Source organism: Pseudophryne corroboree, chromosome 2, assembly GCF_028390025.1.
Source record: "Pseudophryne corroboree isolate aPseCor3 chromosome 2, aPseCor3.hap2, whole genome shotgun sequence".
Lineage (NCBI taxonomy): Eukaryota > Metazoa > Chordata > Amphibia > Anura > Myobatrachidae > Pseudophryne > Pseudophryne corroboree.
The window spans coordinates 833,862,340-833,880,820 of record NC_086445.1 but is presented as its reverse complement, the minus strand read 5'-3'; the positions used below and the strand labels follow the sequence as shown (position 1 = coordinate 833,880,820).

The 18,481-nt window shown below is 46.0% G+C and overlaps 1 protein-coding gene across 2 annotated transcripts in view; it reads left to right on the top strand.

Annotated features, from left to right (window-relative positions):
• Window positions 1-18,481, top strand: part of MAP3K15 (mitogen-activated protein kinase kinase kinase 15) — a 471,487-nt gene that overhangs the window by 264,782 nt on the left and 188,224 nt on the right. The window lies entirely within an intron of this gene.

The following is an 18,481-nucleotide window of genomic DNA, read 5'->3' as shown; positions in this document are numbered from 1 at the left end:
TCTGACGTCAATTCCGGGACCTGCAACGCTGGATTCATCGCACAGGGTAAGTAACTCTTACCCTGGTCTTGTTCTACAGAAAACTTTGTTTGCATAGCAGGGTTGCACAAGCGATCGCAGCCTTGCTATGCAAAAATACAGTCCCCCATAGGCGGCGTCTAGTTGATCGCACGGGCTGCAAAAAGTTGCAGCGAGCGATCAACTCGGAATTACCCCCCTAGTTCTGTCAGTATTGTTGGGATCTCTTCCATTTCTCTATTCAACCTGTGGAAATTGTGAGGCATTGTGTATAAGGATCACTGGTTGGATTTTACACATACCTGTTTTGGACAGAACTGGCATTTTCATGGTATTTTCTACTTTTTTTGGTGTAATATTTCTCTAGCATCCATAAGGGATATTGGGGAATCTAGTACGATGGGGGTATAGACGGGGTTCAAAGGAGCCAGTGCACTTTAAATTTCTTCGACTGGGTGTGCTAGCTCCTCCCCTCTATGCCCCCTCCCACAGACAGTTTAGAAAAAAGTGCCCTCAGGAGAGGATGCACACTCTGAGCTCCAGAGAGTTTTCTTCAATTTCTTTTTTATGTTTGTTATTTTCTGTATGCTGTTTGGGCAACAGCATACCTGCACCGTGGGAGTTGGGGGGGGGGGGGGGTCACCGGCTTTTACGAGGTGCAGAGCCACTTCCCCGCTGCAAGACCACTGTCCTGAGGGGTTGTTGTTCAGCGGGGCACTGCGCCTTGGCTATCACAGCCGCAGCACGCCGCACACCCCTAACGCTGCCTGAAGGTGACATCGGTGGTGAGTACACAGGGGGGGGGGGGCACGCTAGGGGGGTCCCCCGGTTCACTGTGCGGCTGATCACGGGCGGTATTGAACCCCTAATTCTGACTATACGGGACGTGTTAAAGCTCCCTCTAGAGTACACTGCGACACAGCAGTCGTTTTTCTTTATACAAAACAAGCCTAATGTCACTTTTCCTGACTCTACAGAGTTAGATGACCTATTCAAGCTGGCCTGGAAAAATACAGACAAAAAATTCCAAGTGTCCAAAAAAATTTTGTGCACTTTTCCATTTGATCCTGAAGGTAGGAAATTTTGTGAGGAACCCCCAGGGGTTGATGTATCAGTCTCTCGCCTTTCCAAAAAGGCGATGCTGCCTGCCCCGGGCTTCTTAACCATGAAGGATCATGGGGATAGGAAAATAGAGACTACACTCAAATCTATTTACATGGCAGCAGGTGTATCACAAAGGCTGGTCATTGCTGGTTGCTGGATGACCCATGCCATTCATTCCTGGGCTACTCAAATTCAGGGGGGCCTCTCGGGGGATATGCCCTTGGTTACTATGGTGACCCTCCTAAAACACATTCAGGACACTACACGTATCCTCTGATTCACTCAAGGAGATGGGGAACATTAATGCTAGGACTTCTGCCAAGACAGTGTTGGTGCGCAGGGCCTTGTGGCTGCGTCAGTGGATTGCGGCCGCAGAATCCAAATGTAGTGTGAAATCCCTCCCCTTTTCTGGGGAATGGCTCTTTGGGAATAAATTGGATACCTGGATTTCCAAAGTTACGGCTAGGAAATCTACGTTTCTCCCCTCTGGGGCCCCGCCAGCGAGACGCTCCTACCCAGGGCCGTCTGTCCAGTCCTTTCGGTTTCACAGATTTCGATCTAAGGCCAGAGGCACCTCCAATGCCACTAGAGGCACCAGAGGTAAGTCCAGAAAGCCTGCAAGCACCAGCGGTCAGTAACAGACCACCAGTCCTGCTTCCGCTAAGGCCTCAGCATGACGGTGCCCACCCACCCCAAGGGGATCTCAAGGTGGGAGCTCTACTGCGTTACTTCAGCCGCGTTTGGGAGACCTCCTGCCAGGATACATGGTGTTCAGAAATCCCGTTTCTCAAGGCTACAAGCTGGAGTTCGACAGTACTCCTCCCCAACGATTTTTCAAATCAAGCTTACCAGCTTTGGAGGATATGCAAGTTACGTTGCAACAGGCCATCCAAAAGTTGGTCCAGTCCCACGTCATTGTTCCAGTAGCGACAAGGGGTTTTACTCCAACCTATTTGTGGTGCCAAAACCGGACGGTTCGGTAAGACCCATTTTAAATCTAAAATCATTGAATCCTTATTTGAAGGTATTAAAGTTCAAAATGGAATCCCTGCGGGCAGTGATTGTGGGCCTGGAAGAACAGGAATTCCTGGTTTCCTTGGATATCAAGGACGCCTACCTCCATATTCCGATTTGGCTGCCTAATCAGGCGTACCTGCAGTTTGCCCTGCTGGACAATCACTTCCAATTCCAGGCTCTGCCCTTTGGCCTGTGTACAGCCCCGAGGGTATTCACGAAGGTGATGGTGGAGATGATGTTCCAACTCCGGGTCCAAGGGGTCAATGTTGTCCCTTACCTGGACGATCTTCTGATCAAAGCAAGATCCAGGGAGCTTTTATTACTCCATATCGACTGCACTGTCCAACTTCTGTCACTCCATTGGTGGATTCTCAACTTACAGAAGTCCCACCTGGAGCCAACTCAGAGGGTCCTGTTCCTGGGGATCTTGCTGGATACTGGGGCCCAGAAGGTGTTCCTACCAGAGGACAAGGCGAGACCACTTCAGGAGATGGTCCGCATGGTGTGCAACCTACTCGCGTGTCCATCCATCTTTGCATAAGATTGTTGGGAAAGATGGTCCGGATCACATCTACAGATGCACCGGATGATTTGGCTGTCAAGCCAGGATTTCCCTTCTGTGGTGGCTACAGTCCTCCAACCTACTGGGAGGACGGCGTTTCGGGATTCAGGATTGGACCCTGCTCACGACGGATGCGAGTCTAAGGGGATGGGTAGCTGTCACCCAAGGGGCGCAGTTTCAGGGCAGGTGGTCATCCCACGAAAGCCTCCTTTCGATCACCATCAACATTTTGGAACTTTGGGCAATCTACAAAGCTCTACTTCAGGCCTCTCATCTGCTCAGGGATAACGCGATCCAGGTACAGTCGGACAACGCCACGGCGATGGCGTATATCAATCGACAAGGAGGGACAAAAAGCAGAGCCTGCATGCGAGAGGTGTCAAAGATACTCCTCTGGGCGGAAAGAAATGCAAGAGCTCTGTCAGTAATCTTCATTCCGGGTGTGGACAACTGGGAAGTGGACTTCCTGAGTCGTCACGATCTCAACCCGGGGGAGTGGGGTCTCCACCAGCAGGTGTTCCAGCAGGTTATCAATAGGTGGGGCTGCCCGCAGATAGACATGATGGCTTCTCATCTCAACAAGAAACTTCCCTGGTATTGCTTGCGAACCAGGGACCCCCGGGCGAGGGCAGTGGATGCACTGGTGTCGCCTTGGCATTACCGGCTGTTCTACCTGTTTCCTCCGATTCCATTGCTCCCAAGGGTGCTAAAGCGAATCAGGAATCAGAGTCCAGGTAATTCTGATTGTCCCTAATTGGCCTCGAAGGGCGTGGTATGCAGATCTTCTGGACATGTCCGTCGAAGACCCTTGGCCTCTGCCACTAAGTAGAGATCTTCTACAACAAGGACCGTTTGTCTACCCGGACTTACGGCGACTTCGTTTGACAGCATGGAGGTTAAGCGGAACATCCTAGCTCATGAGGGCCTTTCCAAAAAGATTATTACTACCAAGGTTCAGGCAAGGAAACCTGTGACGTCAAAACACTATCGTCATATCTGGAGGACATATGTCTCTTGGTGCGAGGAGCGCACGTATCCAACTGCTGAGTTTAACTTGGGACGGTTCTTATGTTTCCTGCAGGCTGGTGTGGATAAAGGCTTGGATCTGGGTTCCATTAAGGTCCAGATTTCAGCCCTCTCCATTTTCTTGCAGGTGAAATTGGCAGTGTTGCCAGAAGTTTAGACATTCTTGCAAGGGGTACTCCACATCCAACCTACTTTTGTGCTGCCTACAGCACCCTGGGATCTAAATGTAGTGTTTGATTTTCTACAGTCCTACTAGTTTGAACCTCTGAGAGTGGAAGACAAGTACCTCACGTGGAATACGGTGATGTTACTGGCACTCGCTTCTGCTCAATATGTCTCAGAATTGGGGACCTTGTAGTGTACAAGTCCGTACTTGGTCTTTTACGAGGACAGAGCTGTGCTCCGGACTAGGCAGCAGTTCCTGATGAAGGTTCTCTCTGCGTTTCACTTGTATCAGCCTACAGTGATTCCGTCCAGTTCTAGCACTTCTGTTCCTCCGGATGCATTAGATACTGTGCGAGCCTTGAAGATCTATGTCAAGAGAACGGCTCGGATCAGAAAGACGGATTCCTTGTTCGTGCTCTATGATGCACAGAAAAAGGGTTTTCCTGCTGTCCTGTCCATTGCTCGTTGGATTAGGCTTACTATTCAACAAGCCTATGTGTCGGCAGCCTTGCCTGTTCCTAAGTCTCTGAAGGCCCACTCTACGAGATCCGTGGGTTCTTCCTGGGTGGCTGCCCATGGAGTCTCGGCCTTACAACTTTGCTGATCTGCCACCTGGTTGGGGAAGAACACTTTTGTGAAGTTCCACAAGTTTGGTACCCTGGCCAAAGAGGATACCCAGTTTGGGCAGGCGGTGCTGCAGCAGTCTCCGCACGTTCCCACCCATTCTGGAAGCTTTGGGACGTCCCCATCGTACTAGATTCCCCAATATCCCTTATGGATGATAGAGAAAATAGGATTTTAATTACCGACCGATAAATCCTTATCTCGTAGACCATGAGGGATATTGGGCGTCCGCCTCAGTGCGTTGACTTTTCTGCAGGTTCTTATTATGTGGTTACCTGTTCAACTGTTTCTGTTGTTGTTATCAGCCGTTGTTGGTTGTTATATGTTAGTGGTGTGCTGGTCTGTAAATCTCACCACTCTTTGTTATCATATTTCCTTCTCTCATATATGTCCTTTCTCCTTCGGGCACGTTTTTACCTATAACTGCTGTGGGAGGGGGCATAGAGGGGAAGAGTCAGCACACCCAGTTGAAGAAATTTAAAGTGCACTGGTTACTTTGGACCCAGTCTATACACCATCGTACTAGATTCCCCAATATCCCTTATGGACTACGAGAAAAGGATTTACCGGTAGGTAATTAAAATTCTATTTTCTTCCATCATTATTAGGGTGGAATGTTCTAGCACTATGATTTGCTGATAAGCCCCTGTGCCACCATTTTATAGAACTCTGCCACCTTTCTTGGGTGGTTTTGCCATCCTTGTTTGCCTACCAATAGAGCTTGGTCTGCTGGAAGTATCTGTGTTTTTCTTGACATCTCAATTTAAAGTGGTGCTGGTGGTAGCTATACTTAGAAATAATAATAGTGTTTGTTTCTAGTGAAACAGCTAATTAAATTGAACTAGACAAGGCCATGGGCGCAAATAGTATTACATTTAGACAGAGGAAGTAACTTGGTCCACATAGAAGGGGGGATGTATCAAGCCTAACTGTCATTTCAAAGACTGTGCTAAATAAATGACAGAAACTGATTGGATAAATTGGGTAACTTTTCCACTATCTCTCTCCAAGGCTTCATAATCTCCTGTTTATTGCTATTACTGCCCCAGGCTATAGTGAGTGTTAACTGGGAGCTTTGCATGTTCACATCCTGCTATCTGTAGGTGTTTCCTTGCTGCTCCCTGACAAATCTATCTAGACCTGTGTCTGCTTGGAATTTGCATGATAGCAAGTATCGTAGCCTAGAGCATAGGCAGGGCTGCCACCAGAAGTCATGGGGCCCAGAACGAACCCTCACAAGGCAGGCCCCCCCCTCACCCCCACTGTCCGCTCCCCCTCCTCTCATGCATCCCCCAAACTGTACCGTTTAAGGGGGCCGGGGTGGTTGTAGTCAGGATCAGGGGGCCAGGTCACACAACCACGAAGGGACAGAGGCAGAGCCGCGGTCCGCGGCCATATTCTTAATACAGAGTCGGCCGTGAGCCAATCGGAGCTCACGGACCGGTAGCCAATCATAGCTGCCGAGTGGCAGCTCCTGATTGGCTGCCGGTCCGTGAGCTCCAATTGGATCACGGTCGGCTCTGTATTAAGAATATGGCCGCGGACCGCGGCTCTGCCTCTGTCTCTCCATTGCTGCCTGTTGATGCGCAAGCCGGCAGCTAACCTGTATCCCTGATCCTGAGTCCTGACTACAAGCACCCGGGCCCCATCTCAGTCCGGGCCTGGGACTGCAGTACCCACCGTCCCCCCTTGATGGCCTGAGTGTAGGTGTAAATTGTACCATTCAGAAAGCTCCCAAATCTCTGCTGTCTTAGTGAGCAATGACTGCAAATGACAGGACTCATTGTGCTACAAGAAATACACAAGGTTTCACTCACTCACTCACTCACTCACTCACTCACTCACTCACTCACTCACATTGCCGGAACAGATACAATGATGTCTTCTCAAAACCCTTCAATGAAGTAAAAATTAAAAAATATGGCAATATTACTGGAAAGCACCATATATATAATTTCAAGCAGAATGAACGCCATTTGTAAGCATTAGCCATGAGATTTACGTTCAGTAACTGTCTCTGAAATCTTGGGGGAGTGATGCACAGTGATGTCTAAACATTACCTATGACTATTCCTGCTCCCTAAAACAACTGGGATGAAGTAATAATTGTTGTGCTTCACATTGTAAATACAGTAAACGGGTCCATGTGTCAGGCTTGTACTTTTTCCGATCTTACAGTCACAATGCAGATTTGACATTATCAAAGCTAAACCTTTCTAAATATATTTTACTGGCACAGTATTAGGTTATAGGAAAACAGATGAAACACTGTGAAAACTGTAATAGCCTCTAGATGAGATGAATCAGGGCGGGTGCAAAATGGGTCTAGAAGCTGACAGTGCCTTATAGTCAATATATTTGTCATTCTGCATGCTGTATATCAGGGTTATGTATATCAGATTATTGCTGACTCCTAATATATTCTCACTGACAAATTTATATTTTGTTGCAAGTTTTTTGGCTGCCAGTACACTTGTTGAGTGATGGTAAACCTGTGCTGCTCTTGCATGCTGTAAATCTCCTTTTATTGACTGCGTTCTATTCACAAAGGTAACAGAATATTTTTTTTGTTAGGGACCATTGTAAGCATGAACACTATGCCGGACCTTTTGTCCTATTACAGTGATAAGTCATAATCCTTGAACTTCCATTGGAAGGTATCACTACAATCAGTTATTTTCCCCTTTTTCTGCTTTTAAATGCCACAAATTACATCTGCATATTAAGGATTTGTGCAACCTGGAGTTCATTGTGTGTTTGTAAATGTGCAGGTGAAACTCTATGTCATGGTTAGCTGTTTTTTTTTTTTTTTGTGTGTCCGTATTGTGGTTGCAGGTGGTTTCCCCAGTCTATAAACAGAAGCAGGTGCGTGATCAATAATGGTAAAGGGGTTTGTCACTCCCCTAAATAGATAATGAAAAGTAATAAGGTTATAATATCTTAAGAGTTTGGGCTGTTTGTATTAATATAGCAATATTTATTAAAAATAATATTAATAATAATAATTAGTAAAATCGAAAAGCGCTTAACCTTGGATTGCTGCTACATGGACTCCTGAACCATTTTATTCTGAATTTACTTTGGACTGTTACACTCTCCTTTGGATTAAAACCTGCAGCGTTTGGCTACCTTGTGGATCGTCCCTCCCTCTAGCCCACACATCTGCGAATTCTATTGCTAGGAGACTGCTGGTACTGCTTAAATAAGATACAGTAATCCCTGCTGCTTCCTGTGGAAACTAATGGATATCATTTGGAGAGGGTCCTAATGCAGTAAATGGTAATAATACAGGAGCTAAACCAGTGGCATTTTGAATTTATGCTTTTAAATTAGCAATACCTGTGGCAACTATAGCATTTATTGCTTTTTTATTTTATTGTCTTAATTTTTTTTTATAAATATTGCTATATTAATACGAACGGTACAAACGCTTAAGATTTTATGCCACAAGTGCTGTTATAACCTTATTAGGTTTTCCCAATGTGTTTACTTGGTGCACATGTATTGAGTGGGACAGGATGCATTCTAACGAAACAAAACACTAGTGGGTAGGGTGATATTAGTAACAATGATTGCTACTGTCAGAGTTGTATTCATTTGCTTGATTAGCATTAAAAATGCTTCTATAGTGTCTAAATGAGGCCAGTGTGTCTGAGGCCTTGTGACATTTAAGTAGCTACATAATGCTATATTTATACGGTCAGGATCCTGGCGCACGGGGATGGGGGGGGGGGGGGGGTTAGGTGTATATTATAGGCTGTAGGGGCGGGCGGGGGTTAGGTTTAGACTGCGGAGAGGGAAGGGGTAGGGGAGTTAGAGATCAGGGTTTGTTAATTAGTGTATGTCTGTCTTTTAAACATTGGGATGCTGCTGTCAGTATTTTGACAGCTGGCACACCCCAGCCGTCGGGATCCCGATACCAGCCCATTTATACCTTTATGCTTGGGAAAATATATGCATCACAGTTGGGGTAATGGTTAGCATTAGTGCCTCACAGCACTGAGATCTTGGGTTCGAATTCTACCATGGTCCTAACTGTGTGGAGTCTGTATATTCTCCCCGTGCCTGCGCTGGATTTCTTCCACAGTCCAAAAATATACTGGTAGATAATTGGTCTGACAAACTAACCTCTGTGTGTATGTACTGTACATGTGGCAGAGATTGTAGATTGTAAACGTTACTGGAGGACAGACTGAACACATTTTCTCTGTCAAGCTCTGCAGAATATGTATGCAGTATAAAAGTAATATTTTGCGCAAACTTAGTTTACTATTTTAGATATATATTTTTAAAAAAGTTAGAATTTACTGGCAATTACTAATTTAAACAGATTCCCATTTGTTTAAACTTTTCAAAGCCATGAAAGGAGTTCACCAACTACAGACATTCTTGCGCCTTGTCAGGTGCCGCATACTTTTCATATAAAATAGATTGTCCTATTCTGGGGGTGATTTAGTAAGGATTGCTCATGCGATCCTTACTGCATTTCCCGAATGGTGAACTGGTCCTGCAGTCGCTGTGCAGGTATGCTAATGCCTCTGCCTGAGCAAAGGCAGAGGCGCTCAAAGGGAGGAACATTGGCTGGGGGGCGTTCGGGAAAACCGGGGGTGTGTCACCCCTGTGTCCTGGGAGCGACAAGGCCAAGGACTGCGTTTCCTTGGACACGGAAACTACACCCCAACGGCAACACTGAGAAACCATAAGCTTACTCATCCTGCCGACACAGATGAACATCGCGACTGATAATCGCAATGTTCATCTCAGATGCGATCGCATCGCAAATGCAGAGAGGAGGTGGTATGCATTGCTAATGATTGCAATTGCAAAGCTGCTGCAAACAGTTTTGCAATTGCAATCCTTAGTGAATTAGACCCTCTGTAAGATAAGTAACTGCCTCACAGCTCATGGGGCTATGATAACATTTTAGTGTTAAGACCCCCATACATCTGCGACAAATTGTCGCAATATTCAACAAGTTTAAAAATCTCGATTTATGGATATTTAACATGAACAATTTCCCGGATCATCGATGGCCACTAGATTTATGGGGGCCTTTAGATTAGCCATTCAGCTGTCTTTGACGGCAACTGTGCTGGTGATCAGCTTTCCACAAGTGCATCTCATTTATTATACGATTACATTATAATTGTGCAAGCACAGTATAATAAGTACACTTTAATAGTAATAAGTAATGCTAAAATTTAGATCATTAAGACTTGCAGATTTGGATTATTTATTTAAGAATTCAAGAATGTATGGAGTAAACTTATGGGTATTGTGAAATACAAAAAAAGAAAAAAATATATCTCACAATATGGGCATAAATGGACACGTATGTTCTTTTTCTGTCATTTCATTTGCACACCTCCCAACATTTGGACAGATTGGGAGCAGAACTTTTGTGATCGACAAAGGTGTGGCCTCATGGTATGGGGGCGTGTTCTCGTACTCCGGGAGCATGGACGAGTGTTGTCCCTCTCCCCCCTGTACCCATTTCATCATGCTGTGGGCATGCACAGCACTTCCTGAGCTGCTGGGCTGCCCCCAGTTCCTCTCTTTGCAGTGTGACCCACCAACATATTGATGGTTGGGAGGTCTGCTCTCAATTTTGTTAGCTTTTTGTTAATTTGGAGTATGCCTATTAACTATGCCAGACTGAATGATGTATTGTTGCGTGTTATATGCAGAGTATAGGTTAACAATTATTAACTGACTACGCTCGTGTCAATCTACTGTAAGGAAAGCATCAGGCAGCTGAATATGTATGGATAAACAGAGGCTGAATCCTAACACCTGCTAGACCACTACAAACCATATTCTCTACGGAAATTCAGTCTCTTATTAGTTAGTAGGTGCTTTTCCTCTGCTTGCATGCTTTGTTAAAAAGCCCTAAAGGTAGTGTGTTGTATGTGTGGTGTACTGCAGGGCATCCAGACACATTTGAGAGAAGCTAACATGCATATAACTAAATAACAAAGGTAGCAGGCAGCTGCAAAACAACAGGTAAACATAAGTCCTATTACTGAACTTGAAGTGTTTGGACATCGTATTGGCTGTTTTTTTGTTCTGTATACCAGAAAAGACAGAAAATGTAACCTGTTAAAGTTCTACTAAACTATCAAAATAACAGTGTTTAAACACGAAGGTAAAATGCACCCATCAGCCATAACATTAAAACCACTGACATGGGAAGTTACTAACATTGATTATCTTCTCATTACAATGGACCGGTGGAATATATTAGGCACCAAGTGAACAGAAAGTTCTTGAAGTTGATGTGTTGGAGGCAGGAAAAATGGACAATCATAAGGATCTCAGAGACTTTGACAAGGGCCAAATTCTGATGGCTAGATGACTGATTCAAAGCATCTCCAAAATGGCAGGTCTTGTGGGGTGTTTCTGATATGCAGTGGTTAGTACCTACAAAAAGTGGTACAAGGAAGGACAACCTATGAACCAGCTACAGGGTCGTGGGCACCCAAGACTCACTAATGCACGTGGGGAGAGAAGGCTAACCCATCTGGTGCTATCCCACAGAAGAACCACTGTAGCACAAATTGCTGAAAGAGTAAATGCTGGCTATGACAGAAATTTGTCAGAACACACAGTGCATCGCAGCTTACTGCAAACAGAGTGCCCATGCTGACCTCTGTCTATGGAGAAAGAACCTACCATGGGCACGTGAGCATCAGATCTGGATCATGGAGCGTTTTCTTTTAAATCACGTGGTTGGCCTGGTGCGTATGTGTCACTTACCTGGAGAAGAGATGGCACCAGGATGCACTATGGGAAAACTCTCATTTAAGAGTCAGGAATGCTACTGTATGTTCATCAGGTGGGGAATGCAGCTCAAATAAAATACATACAGTAAGTGTACTAGTCATTAGACAACAGGATTTGACTGGCTACACAATGTAGAGAATTAATTACATTTGTTTTTTGTTTTCTTGCAGCAGGTGTATAAAGTGATAGATCTAATAAGAAATAAGAATTTTTATCATCTACAGAGAACTATTATTTATAACAATGTAGTCAGTCAAATGTGTGTAGATTAGAAATCCATTACAGCAGGACGGAATTAACTCTGGAATCCTAAAAAGGCAAGAACTGTAATTATTTGTGCTACTGTACTGACTGGAATAGGTTACTATGTTGTGGGGAAAGATTTCTTCAGCAAGTGTTATATCTGCCTCCCCTGCAGTGCACATGGTTTTGCCCAACTGCTAAAAAATTTCCTGCTGCGATCAACTTGGAATTACCCCCACTGTGTGCACAGGAAAAAATTTACACCTTCGGTCATACACAGGGTTGCACGCATCTCTGCATTCACACCACCCTGATCCATATGCATGTTGTGATACGTCACCATCGTCAGCATGCATTTTCACCAGCCCTATCTTTAGTGCAACATATTCGTATAAAACAGGCATAATTACATATATATAATACTTGCTGGAGTACCCGAAATTGGCCGGAATTTTAAGAATGTTTACAAAAATAAATGTAAATATTAAACACACAGTATAAATAACATTGTAGATAGCTGAATACCCGTGATTCGCTATGGGATGAGGATGGTAAATTAGAATGATAGTTGTTTGTTAATATACGTTGGTTGGAGATCTAGTACATAGGCATATCTTGCTTCCCTGACACACTTTGTGTAGTGGCCGGACCCCTTTTTGTTCTCCCAAGGGACCCTGCTCTTCCCACTATACAACTCTCAGTCTGTGGCTTCCTGCTGCCTCCATTCCCCTCCTCACATCATGTCAGTGCCCCTGTGAAATTATCAATTTTTTTTACAGTTTCTTATATAGCGCAGCACATTATGTATCTCCTGTTATACTCTGTGCTGCTGGGGGACAGTGCTACTTCCACTATATAACTCTCAGTATGTGGATTGTGCTACCTGCATTCCCCTCCTCACATAATGTCACTGGTCCTGTCACATGGAGCCCTGTTATCACTGACATATCATGCATGTCCTGATATAGTCTGTGCTGCTGACCCACCCCTAGGGGTGCTAGTGGTGTGTTACCCCCACAGCGTTTGTTCCCAGAGTGTAAGTTATTTGTGTAGCAAGTTTGGTGTAAATTGCTTCAGGCATTCCAGAGTTATGCTGTCTGCTGAAAAACTCTGTGCTGCTGTCCCAGCCCTAGGGGTGTCTAACCCCCACTGAGTTTGTTCCCAGTTTGTAAGTCAGATGTGTACCAAGTTTGGTGTAAATTGCTCCAGGCCTTCCACAGTTTTGCTGTCTGCTGGCATACTCTGTGCTTCTGTTCCCCCCCTCCCGGGGTGCTAGGTAGTGGTGAGCACCGGAAATTTTTCGGGTTTTGTGTTTTGGTTTTGGGTTCGGTTCCGCGGCCGTGTTTTGGGTTCGAACGCGTTTTGGCAAAACCTCACCGAATTTTTTTTGTCGGATTCGGGTGTGTTTTGGATTCGGGTGTTTTTTTCAAAAAACCCTAAAAAACAGCTTAAATCATAGAATTTGGGGGTCATTGTGATCCCAAAGTATTATTAACCTCAATAACCATAATTTCCACTCATTTTCAGTCTATTCTGAACACCTCACACCTCACAATATTATTTTTAGTCCTAAAATTTGCACCGAGGTCGCTGGATGGCTAAGCTAAGCGACCCAAGTGGCCGACACAAATACCTGGCCCATCTAGGAGTGGCACTGCAGTGTCACGCAGGATGGCCCTTCCAAAAAACACTCCCCAAACAGCACATGACGCAAAGAAAAAAAGAGGCGCAATGAGGTAGCTGTGTGAGTAAGCTAAGCGACCCTAGTGGCCGACACAAACACCTGGCCCATCTAGGAGTGGCACTGCAGTGTCACGCAGGATGGCCCTTCCAAAAAACACTCCCCAAACAGCACATGACGCAAAGAAAAAAAGAGGCGCAATGAGGTAGCTGTGTGAGTAAGCTGAGCGACCCTAGTGGCCGACACAAACACCTGGCCCATCTAGGAGTGGCACTGCAGGATGGCCCTTCCAAAAAACACCCCCCAAACAGCACATGACGCAAAGAAAAATGAAAGAAAAAAGAGGTGCAAGATGGAATTGATCTTGGGCCCTCCCACCCACCCTTATGTTGTATAAACAGGACATGCACACTTTAACCAACCCATCATTTCAGTGACAGGGTATGCCACACGACTGTGACTGAAATGACGGGTTGGTTTGGACCCCCACCAAAAAAGAAGCAATTAATCTCTCCTTGCACAAACTGGCTCTACAGAGGCAAGATGTCCACCTCATCATCATCCTCCGATATATCACCGTGTACATCCTCCTCTTTACAGATTATCAATTCGTCCCCACTGGAATCCACCATCTCAGCTCCCTGTGTACTACTTTGTGGAGGCAATTGCTGCTGGTCAATGTCTCCACGGAGGAATTGATTATAATTCATTTTAATGAACATCATCTTCTCCACATTTTCTGGATGTAACCTCGTACGCCGATTGCTGACAAGGTGAGCGGCGGCACTAAACACTCTTTCGGAGTACACACTTGTGGGAGGGCAACTTAGGTAGAATAAAGCCAGTTTGTGCAAGGGCCTCCAAATTGCCTCTTTTTCCTGCCAGTATAAGTACGGACTGTCTGACGTGCCTACTTGGATGCGGTCACTCATATAATCCTCCACCATTCCTTCAATGGGGAGAGAATCATATGCAGTGACAGTAGACGACATGTCCGTAATCGTTGTCAGGTCCTTCAGTCCGGACCAGATGTCAGCATCAGCAGTCGCTCCAGACTGCCCTGCATCACCGCCAGCGGGTGGGCTCGGAATTCTGAGCCTTTTCCTCGCACCCCCAGTTGCGGGAGAATGTGAAGGAGGAGATGTTGACAGGTCGCGTTCCGCTTGACTTGACAATTTTGTCACCAGCAGTTCTTTGAACCCCAGCAGACTTGTGTCTGCCGGAAAGAGAGATCCAAGGTAGGTTTTAAATCTAGGATCGAGCACGGTGGCCAAAATGTAGTGCTCTGATTTCAACAGATTGACCACCCGTGAATCCTTGTTAAGCGAATTAAGGGCTCCATCCACAAGTCCCACATGCCTAGCGGAATCGCTCAGTGTTAGCTCCTCCTTCAATGTCTCCAGCTTCTTCTGCAAAAGCCTGATGAGGGGAATGACCTGACTCAGGCTGGCAGTGTCTGAACTGACTTCACGTGTGGCAAGTTCAAAAGGTTGCAGAACCTTGCACAACGTTGAAATCATTCTCCACTGCGCTTGAGACAGGTGCATTCCACCTCCTATATCGTGCTCAGTTGTATAGGCTTGAATGGCCTTTTGCTGCTTCTCCAACCTCTGAAGCATATAGAGGGTTGAATTCCACCTCGTTACCACTTCTTGCTTCAGATGATGGCAGGGCAGGTTCAGGCGTTTTTGGTGTTGCTCCAGTCTTCTGTACGTGGTGCCTGTACGCCGAAAGTGTCCCGCAATTCTTCTGGCCACCGACAGCATCTCTTGCACGCCCCTCTCGTTTTTTAAATAATTCTGCACCACCAAATTCAAGGTATGTGCAAAACATGGGACGTGCTGGAATTTGCCCATATTTAATGCACACACAATATTGCTGGCGTTGTCCGATGCCACAAATCCACAGGAGAGTCCAATTGGGGTAAGCCATTCTGCGATGATCTTCCTCAGTTGCCGTAAGAGGTTTTTAGCTGTGTGCGTATTCTGGAAAGCGGTGATACAAAGCGTAGCCTGCCTAGGAAAGAGTTGGCGTTTGCGAGATGCTGCTACTGGTGCCGCCGCTGCTGTTCTTGCGGCGGGAGTCCATACATCTACCCAGTGGGCTGTCATAGTCATATAGTCCTGAGCCTTCCCTGCTCCACTTGTCCACATGTCCGTGGTTAAGTGGACATTGGGTACAACTGCATTTTTTAGGACACTGGTGAGTCTTTTTCTGAGGTCTGTGTACATTTTCGGTATCGCCTGCCTAGAGAAATGGAACCTAGATGGTATTTGGTACCGGGGACACAGTACCTCCAACAAGTCTCTAGTTGCCTCTGCAGTAATGATGGATACCGGAACCACGTTTCTCACCGCCCAGGATGCCAAGGCCTCAGTTATCCGCTTTGCAGCAGGATGACTGCTGTGATATGTCATCTTCCTCGCAAAGGACTGTTGGACAGTCAATTGCTTGGTGGAAGTAGTAAAAGTGGTCTTACGAGTACGACTTCCCCTCTGGGATGACCATCGACTCCCAGCAGCAACAACAGCAGCGCCAGCAGCAGTAGGCGTTACACGCAAGGATGCATCGGAGGAATCCCAGGCAGGAGAGGACTCGTCATAATTGCCAGTGACATGGCCTGCAGGACTATTGGCATTCCTGGGGAAGGAGGAAATTGACACAGGGAGTTGGTGGGGTGGTTTGCGTGAGCTTGGTTACAAGAGGAAGGGATTTACTGGTCAGTGGACTGCTTCCGCTGTCGCCCAAAGTTTTTGAACTTGTCACTGACTTATGATGAATGCGCTGCAGGTGACGTATAAGGGAGGATGTTCCGAGGTGGTTAACGTCCTTACCCCTACTTATTACAGCTTGACAAAGGCAACACACGGCTTGACAAATGTTATCCGCATTTCTGTTGAAATACTTCCACACCGAAGAGCTGATTTTTTTGGTATTTTCACCAGGCATGTCAATGGCCCTATTCCTCCCACGGACAACAGGTGTCTCCCCGGGTGCCTGACTTAAACAAACCACCTCACCATCAGAATCCTCCTGGTCAATTTCCTCCCCAGCGCCAGCAACACCCATATCCTCCTCATCCTGGTGTACTTCAACACTGACATCTTCAATCTGACTATCAGGAACTGGACTGCGGGTGCTCCTTCCAGCACTTGCAGGGGGCGTGCAAATGGTGGAAGGCGCATGCTCTTCACGTCCAGTGTTGGGAAGGTCAGGCATCGCAAACGACACAATTGGACTCTCCTTGTGGATTTGTGATTTCGAAGAACGCACAGTTCTTTGCTGTGCTTTTGCCAGCTTGAGTCTTTTCATTTTTCTAGCGAGAGGCTGAGTGCTTCCATCCTCATGTGAAGCTGAACCACTAGCCATGAACATAGGCCAGGGCCTCAGCCGTTCCTTGCCACTCCGTGTGGTAAATGGCATATTGGCAAGTTTACGCTTCTCCTCCGACAATTTTATTTTAGATTTTTGAGTCCTTTTTTTACTGATATTTGGTGTTTTGGATTTTACATGCCTTGGCAGACGACGTTGCTGGCATTTCATCGTCTCGGCCATGACTAGTGGCAGCAGCTTCAGCACGAGGTGGAAGTCGATCTTGATCTTTCCCTATTTTTGGAACCTCAACATTTTTGTCTCCATATTTTAATAGGCACAACTAAAAGGCACCTCAGGTAAACAATGGAGATGGATGGATACTAGTATACTTATGGATTGACGAGCGACTGCCGACACAGAGGTAGCTACAGCCGTGGACTACCGTACTGCGTCTGCTGCTAATATAGACTGGATGATAATGATATAAAAAATATATATATATATCACTACTGCAGCCGGACAGGTATATATTATATAATGACGGACCTGCTGGACACTGTCAGCTCAGCACTGCAGACTCCTAAAGTAAGCTACTAGTATCAAGAAGATAGAAAAAAAAAAAACACCACGGGTAGGTGGTATACAATTATGGATGGACGAGCGACTGCCGACACAGAGGTAGCTACAGCCGTGGACTACCGTACTGCGTCTGCTGCTAATATAGACTGGATGATAATGATATAAAAAATATATATATATATCACTACTGCAGCCTGACAGGTATATATTATATAATGACGGACCTGCTGGACACTGTCAGCAGAATGCGTTTATAGAATAAAAACACCACACGACGAGTGTTTAACTTTTTCAGGCAGACAATCACAATATACTGGTGGTCAGTGGTCACTGGTCAGTCACACTGGCACTGGCAGTGGCACTCTGGCAGCAAAAGTGTGCACTGTTAAAATATGTACTCCTGCTATAACTGCTCCCCAGTCTCCCCCACAATTAAGCTGTGTGAGCAGTGAGCACTCAGCACAGTCAGATATACAGTATTACATAGATGATGCAGCACACTGAGGGCACACTGAGGCTGAGCACAGATATGGTATGTGACTGTGTCACACTGTGTATCGTTTTTTTTCAGGCAGAGAACGGATTAATTAAACTGGTGGTCACTGGTCACACTATCAGCAAGTAGTAGTGGTCACTGGTCAGTCACACTGGCACTGGCAGTGGCACTCTGGCAGCAAAAGTGTGCACTGTTAAAATATGTACTCCTGCTATAACTGCTCCCCAGTCTCCCCCACAATTAAGCTGTGTGAGCAGTGAGCACTCAGCACAGTCAGATATACAGTATTACATAGATGATGCAGCACACTGAGGGCACACTGAGGCTGAGCACAGATATGGTATGTGACTGTGTCACACTGTGTATCGTTTTTTTTCAGGCAGAGAACGGATTAATTAAACTGGTGGTCACTGGTCACACTATCAGCAAGTAGTACTCCGTCCTAATATGCTCCCCAAATTTAGTAAATCAAGTGTCTCTAGACTCTCTACTCTACTCTACTCTAAACGGAGAGGACGCCAGCCACGTCCTCTCCCTATCAATCTCAATGCACGTGTGAAAATGGCGGCGACGCGCGGCTCCTTATATAGAATCCGAGTCTCGCGATAGAATACGAGCCTCGCGAGAATCCGACAGCGGGATGATGACGTTCGGGCGCGCTCGGGTTAGCCGAGCAAGGCGGGAAGATCTGAGTCTGCCTCGGACCCGTGTAAAAAGGCTGAAGTTCGGGGGGGTTCGGTTTCCGAGAAACCGAACCCGCTCATCTCTAGTGCTAGGGGTGTCTTCCCACCACAGTGTTTGTTGCCAGATTGTAAGGCATATGTGTATCAATTTTTGAGTACATTGCTCCAGCAATTCCGGATTTATA